The 6000-nt window shown below is 42.5% G+C and overlaps 1 protein-coding gene across 1 annotated transcript in view; it reads right to left on the reverse strand.

The window, feature by feature from the left end:
• The window catches only part of LOC130426720 (retinoic acid-induced protein 1), a 43230-nt gene extending 37703 nt beyond the window's left edge, over positions 1-5527 (reverse strand). Inside the window, exon 1 of the mRNA XM_056753629.1 lies at positions 5413-5527. The gene's annotated coding sequence lies outside the window, so the exon portion shown is untranslated. The remainder of the gene's footprint in view (positions 1-5412) is intronic.
• Between the last annotated feature and the right edge of the window lie 473 nt (positions 5528-6000).

Consider the following 6000-nt stretch of genomic DNA (forward strand, 5'->3'; position numbering starts at 1 on the left):
TGACAGAATTTAAGAGCAGGTGAAGGCCATTTGGTGCACACAATAAAGGTCCATTCACCAAATATGATAGCTATAACTAAACATACATTTTTATATTGTTTATATTTTTATATAGTGGCAATCACACAATCTTCGAGCGATCCTGTCCGATTTCTAATCAAACCTTTAATTTCCTGTAGCATTATGAAAGGGTTAGTCTTCTTAAAACTACCCTTTAACTACAGCACCTTGTTGTGTGGTCCTTATTACAATAAGGGGTTTGATGTTTTCATCAGGCTAAGCGTTGTCTCTCTCTTCCTCTTGCCCTCCTTCTCGCTGTTATATAATTCAAACGGGCGTTTGAATCCAGCAGAAAACTTTTCAAATGATCCGTCGAGCCGCTCTGATCATGGCGATGAAAATGCATCTTCAACAGCAAGACTTCAAATCCCTCTCATCTGTTGCTGGCCCCTGAGCGTCTCAACAAATCCCACGCAATCGCCCTTACCCCACTGCAGTCCGACGCCATCTAACACCTCAAACGCATACACAAGCGACTACCTGTAGGTGCCCTCAATAGCATGGCACGCACATAGCCCCGATAGCTAGCGTAGGATGTGCTGATGCTTGGCGGTAAATGGGTCTGTGCAGCTGCTCTCTCTTGAGGGGAGATGGTAGGATTGCATGCAACCTGAATTGGGACGCAAATAAATCACATGCAAATGCTTCGGTCGGTTTCTGTCCGGGCTTTGCTGTATACATGCAACGCATTTTTGGCCTTTCCGATAGTTGTTAGCTGTTCCAAACGCCTTTGATTTTAAACGTTTAGCATAACATTGTAATTCTTGTGCTACAGACCTTTCAGGTTATTGTGGTAAAGTATATATAAATACATTAAATGAATAACAAAATTTTGTTAGACTTTAATTTTATTAAAGAAGGAACGCAATTTGTACTTATGAAACACAATATCAATGACGTTTTTTAATTCGGGTCAGCCTCGTGTTAGCATCCACCAAGAAGAAACTAGCAACCAGCTAGTAACACTGTGGCAACCAACCCCCCACATAATAGATCATTACCAAATGTATAAAAAACATTATAAAAATGTTGACAAAAATCTTATATTGTGATGTTTAAAGCATTTTCATAACTTAAAACATTCTCACAACATATTTTTATTAGCTGGGCTAGCAACTGCAACACCCTGGCAGACAGCCAGAATTAGACATTGTGGGAGCAAGTTTTTGCATAAGAAAGACACGTAAATAAAAAGTAAAAATAGTTGAAGCACAGGCGGAGGGAACTCGAACTTGAACTCTTGTTGCCCACATGTGCACCACAGCTCAATATGTCACAGCAGGTGTGCTTATCGCTAATGACACTTTGTTTAAGAAACTGTAAACTCAGACCACATCTATAATAAAAGCTAAAAAGTTAAACGTTAAAAGTTAATCGCAAGTAGAAAAAAAATGAAGTAAGCCTGTCAGTGGTGAGGTGGGAAGCAGTTTGTGTGCGCATGCGTGTGGACACTAGTGTTCTGGGCCAGTGGACTGGTAAATACAGCGGCTGTGGAGTGGAAATGAAGGCAGCATCTATTTGGAGAAACGGTAGATGACCTTCCACTGAAGCTGGATGACATCCAAGCGATTTCACCGTGCAGCGAGCTACCAGCGACGGCACGCATCACACCCTCCCAAACGCGCACAGATGTGTGTATTCAGACACGCGTGGAAATGAGGGGTGTGAACGCACACACATAAACAACAGGGCACAAGTTCATTAAGCACAGCCAAACAGACACAGTGATACATGATGCTGAAACAAAGAGTTCATGGGCAAACGAAAATTACCCTCCCGCAATGTTATCAGGAATTTAATCTTGGTTTGACTTTACGCTGTTAGCTGCCAATATGATCAAAGAATTGTATTTGATCTGATTACTGTACCTTAAAAAACATCAGACATCTGTCAGCCTCACATTAAACCATATCAGTGACGCACTGCAGTTCAATGTTAAAGGGACAGTTCCCCTAAATATAAGAATTTTGTCATAATGTCGAAACCTGCAGTGGAACACAAAAGAAGATATTTTGAGAAACGTGGGGTTGTGTCTGTGCAATGGATGTTGGTGACAGTCTATAAAATACCTTCATTTAGGTTCAGCGGATGAAATACATTTGTACAGTTTTGAAATGACATCAGGGAAATGACGACAACATTTTCATTCTGATATTTGGATGCCTTTTGCGTGCATACTGTATGTGCAGACAGACAAAACTCCCTCATACCTCTCTTGCTTAGATAACTTATTTCTAAGAAATATTTATCTTTTTTTTGTTAGTCTTATCAATTTGATAAATGTGTCGGATTGCTTCACATAGTCACATTCACTTCACTTAGCCTCCTCACAAATACATTTAAAGGTGAAGTGCGTCATTTTTTTCTGGGCGAAAATACTTCCTCTTATCCCAGTTTATCTATGAGAAAGCTATTCTTGGTTGATTCCCCTCAAAAGTGTTAACACTGCGGCTCTGTGGTGCCATCAAAACATTGCTCTGCTTGTTTGAAGTGTCGAACATGGCAACATTGACTCAACCAATCGCATGACTTCGTGGGAAGGACAATCTGTATGTGCGGCCAATGACAGAGAGTAAATTTTGGTCTTTATTTTTGCAAGTTCACTTGGTGTATAGAATAGACACTTTAATGCACATTTCTTAGATTGTTCCCCCTTTCAAACGTGATGTTTTATCGACCTGGTTGCCAGAGTTTTCTTTAGTCCTCATACATTTGAGAAACATTTCATCAATTTCATTACTGCGTCATACATCCGACCTCCTGACCGCCAGATTTCTTGTTTATTTCTCTCTTTGTCCAATAATTTCCTGTCCTCGGCTCTTCTGAGCAAGACTGCTGAGCCCAGCGCTGCGGAGACAGCGGCATCTGGAGATAAATAATTCCTCCATCGCTCGCTTCTTCCTCTCTTCCTCACTCTCTCTCGCTCTGGCCCGTCCTGACCTTATGGATCTGCTGTGCGCCGTGCCAGATTGTTGCTCAGGACTCTTGCACCTAGAAAACAGCCGAGGGGGAGGGGTGCTGTCTCTCTCTTTCTCTCTCGCTCTCTCTCTCCCTCCATCTATTCTTTCCGTGCCTCCATCTAATTTCTTTCCATCACTTTCTATTCTTGAAAGATGCAACGGCTTACAATCTCTCTCGCCTCTCATCGGGGTTGTTCTCAGAATGACCCTCAGGTGGGTGACAGTTTCAGGGGATTGCATCAGCCTACACTTTCAGAATACTGACTGACAATACACATATAGCCTCGACACAGCGGTGCTGTATAAACCGCACAACAATAAAAATGCATCAAGTCTGCAACAACACAACATTTGTACTGCAGAAGAAACTCTCAGACGCAGCTTTTATGGCATTTACATGTGAAAATACAAAGCGAACGTGTCAAGACAAGAATCGTTTTCTTTCACGTGTTATTGAGGACAGCAGGGCTCAATTGTTTATTGTTGCTGAGCAACGTCACATCTTTCTGAATATAGAAATCAACTGTTGTGCAGCTTTAGAGCGGCTCATCCAATCACAATGCAGCTTTGGAATGATGTGTTATATAATAATAGCTTTTATAATTCACACTTACGCTAGATTTATCATTCATTGTTAAAAATAGTTATTTTTTATTTTGTTCTTCCATAAATAAATACATATTTAAAAATAAATACATGCATAATATTTATATGAAAATTTAAAAGGGAAGATGTTATTTTCAGTGAATATATCTTGAATTAGATTTGGTTTTACCCATTTCTTTTTCTCTTTAAGCATAAATCCAACACAATGTTGTGATGATAATTTGAAATAAAACAACTTCCGAGTGAGGTATGAAAATTTAATTTAAATGCATATTCCTTGCATTCTTCATTCTGGTCCCAAAGTAAATGTTTTGAGGTATAAAATATATGAGGTGTTAAAATGTATTTATTTATTTTGCAGTAAAGATTATCTTGAGGTTAGTGTAAATGAAGTAAAATAAATTTGAATTTGAAATAAGAATTGAATCTTTAAATCTAATTCACCATTTTATCTCAAATTTGGCATTGACACGTTGCTGTTAAATATAGAGGACAGTCTTATTTAGCTGAATTATCAGATAAAGTATAAAGTAGTGATGAAGCCGTTTATTTATACCATGATAAAAGCTTTTGGTCATATCACCCACCCCCAGCAATGGTGTTTGGATCCCGATGCTTGTTTAACATGCAGAGAGGACATTCTTAACCTTGAGGAAAGAGTTGCAATCTTTTTTGTTGTTGATGTATGCGGCGTGTTATTGCGGATGCTGGTCTAAATCTTTCCTCGTTCCCTATAATTCACTCACGTATTCATTTTATCCCTCCATATTTCTCTTCATCTCCCCCGCCTTCATATCCCTCGCACCTCTCTCTGTTCACTGTCTCCACTCCGTCTCACACATACCAACACACGCACACACACACACTCACACACACACACACACACACACACACACTGGCTGTCACACTCCCTCTTCACACACGCATGCAACACACGCTCGCATCTCTAAACGGATTCTTGCGGAGAGGGGGGCCGTCCAGAGCATCAATATCAGTCAGCTGTGACACTGCAGTCTCTCAGTGCAGCGTTTAATAGGTTAGAGCTGTCGTACCCCTGTTTTCTCCTGATCAAGGGCATGGTGCATGCAAAACAACAACACACGCACACATACACATACACACAACAGGATGAATTCTCCTGTAAACAGACCTTATACATGTGGAGTGTATCTGTAATCACTCAATACAAAGTCTGTCCTCTGTAACACCGATAATGTATCCTCACTCATCTAAAATGCAGCACACGGAACGCATCATCAATAAAAACACAAGCGCATGTTGAGACAGACATGTTTTTCGCTTTGACCCCAAACGCAGCCCCCGTTTAGCGCATTTCATCTGCAGACACACGCATCAGACACGTCAACACCGAGACTGAATATTAATCACATCTGCGCCGGAACACAGAGATATCACATGTTGACTCTACATACGGATACGACATGCGTACACATCACATCGCAGAGTATCTGTTGCTGCTAAAAGTTGCTCGTCCCTGCTGATCTGAAATCAGTGTTATCGTCAATCATTCCATCTACATTCTGGGGGATTCTGACCGGAGATGAAGCTGAACTCTGGTCAGTCTGAAGGATGAGGCTCCGAGCACAGCCTCATGTAACAGCAAACACATGGGCAGTCTGTTATCCAACACGCCCCCCTGTCCCCGTGCATGCGGCTCTGGAGAAACACAGCAGCGCTCTTCTCCCCCACATTCCCCAGCATTCATCCGTCCATCTACTCTCACAGGCATTAAGCCCTTTAAATGCGGAGAAACGTGCAGCTGTACCTGCGGTGGTGCCTCTAAGCCTGGATCCCGGTCCTCTGGATCAGGGCTGCAGCCTCCTGCAACGCGGAAAATGTCAGATATTCCCTGTCAGTGGCAGACGCCTCTCTCTCTTCTGCGTGCAAATTCTCTCTCTCTCTATTGCACTTGCCTCCTTCCCTCTGCTGCCATGTTCGGTGCGGGGCGGGGGCTGGGGGTGGGTCGTACGGGGTTGGGGGTGCTGTTTGGAGGGGGCCGAGAGGAACGTAAAGGAAAGGACTCGGGGGGGAGAGAAAGCAATTAGGGGGCAGTCCTCTCTCACTTCTAGACGGAATGTATAATGGAATTAGCTCAGGGGGGCTCACGAGCTGTCCGCGGACCAGCCAGAGATGGATAGAGAAAGAGATAGATAGAGAGAGAGAGAGAGAGAGAGAGAGAGAGAGAGAGAACGTATGTGTGATTGCTGATTTCAGAGAAGGGGGAGGACAGGAGACCACCTGCTCCAGATAGAGGGGAAAGGTGTCGGCTTTAAAGGCTGTCTCACATGTTAGCCATCTTCCGTCAGATCGGATGCTGAAGGAACTTGTGTGTGTGAGGGGAAAGATTGAATGA

Source organism: Triplophysa dalaica, chromosome 7 (assembly GCF_015846415.1).
Source record: "Triplophysa dalaica isolate WHDGS20190420 chromosome 7, ASM1584641v1, whole genome shotgun sequence".
Lineage (NCBI taxonomy): Eukaryota > Metazoa > Chordata > Actinopteri > Cypriniformes > Nemacheilidae > Triplophysa > Triplophysa dalaica.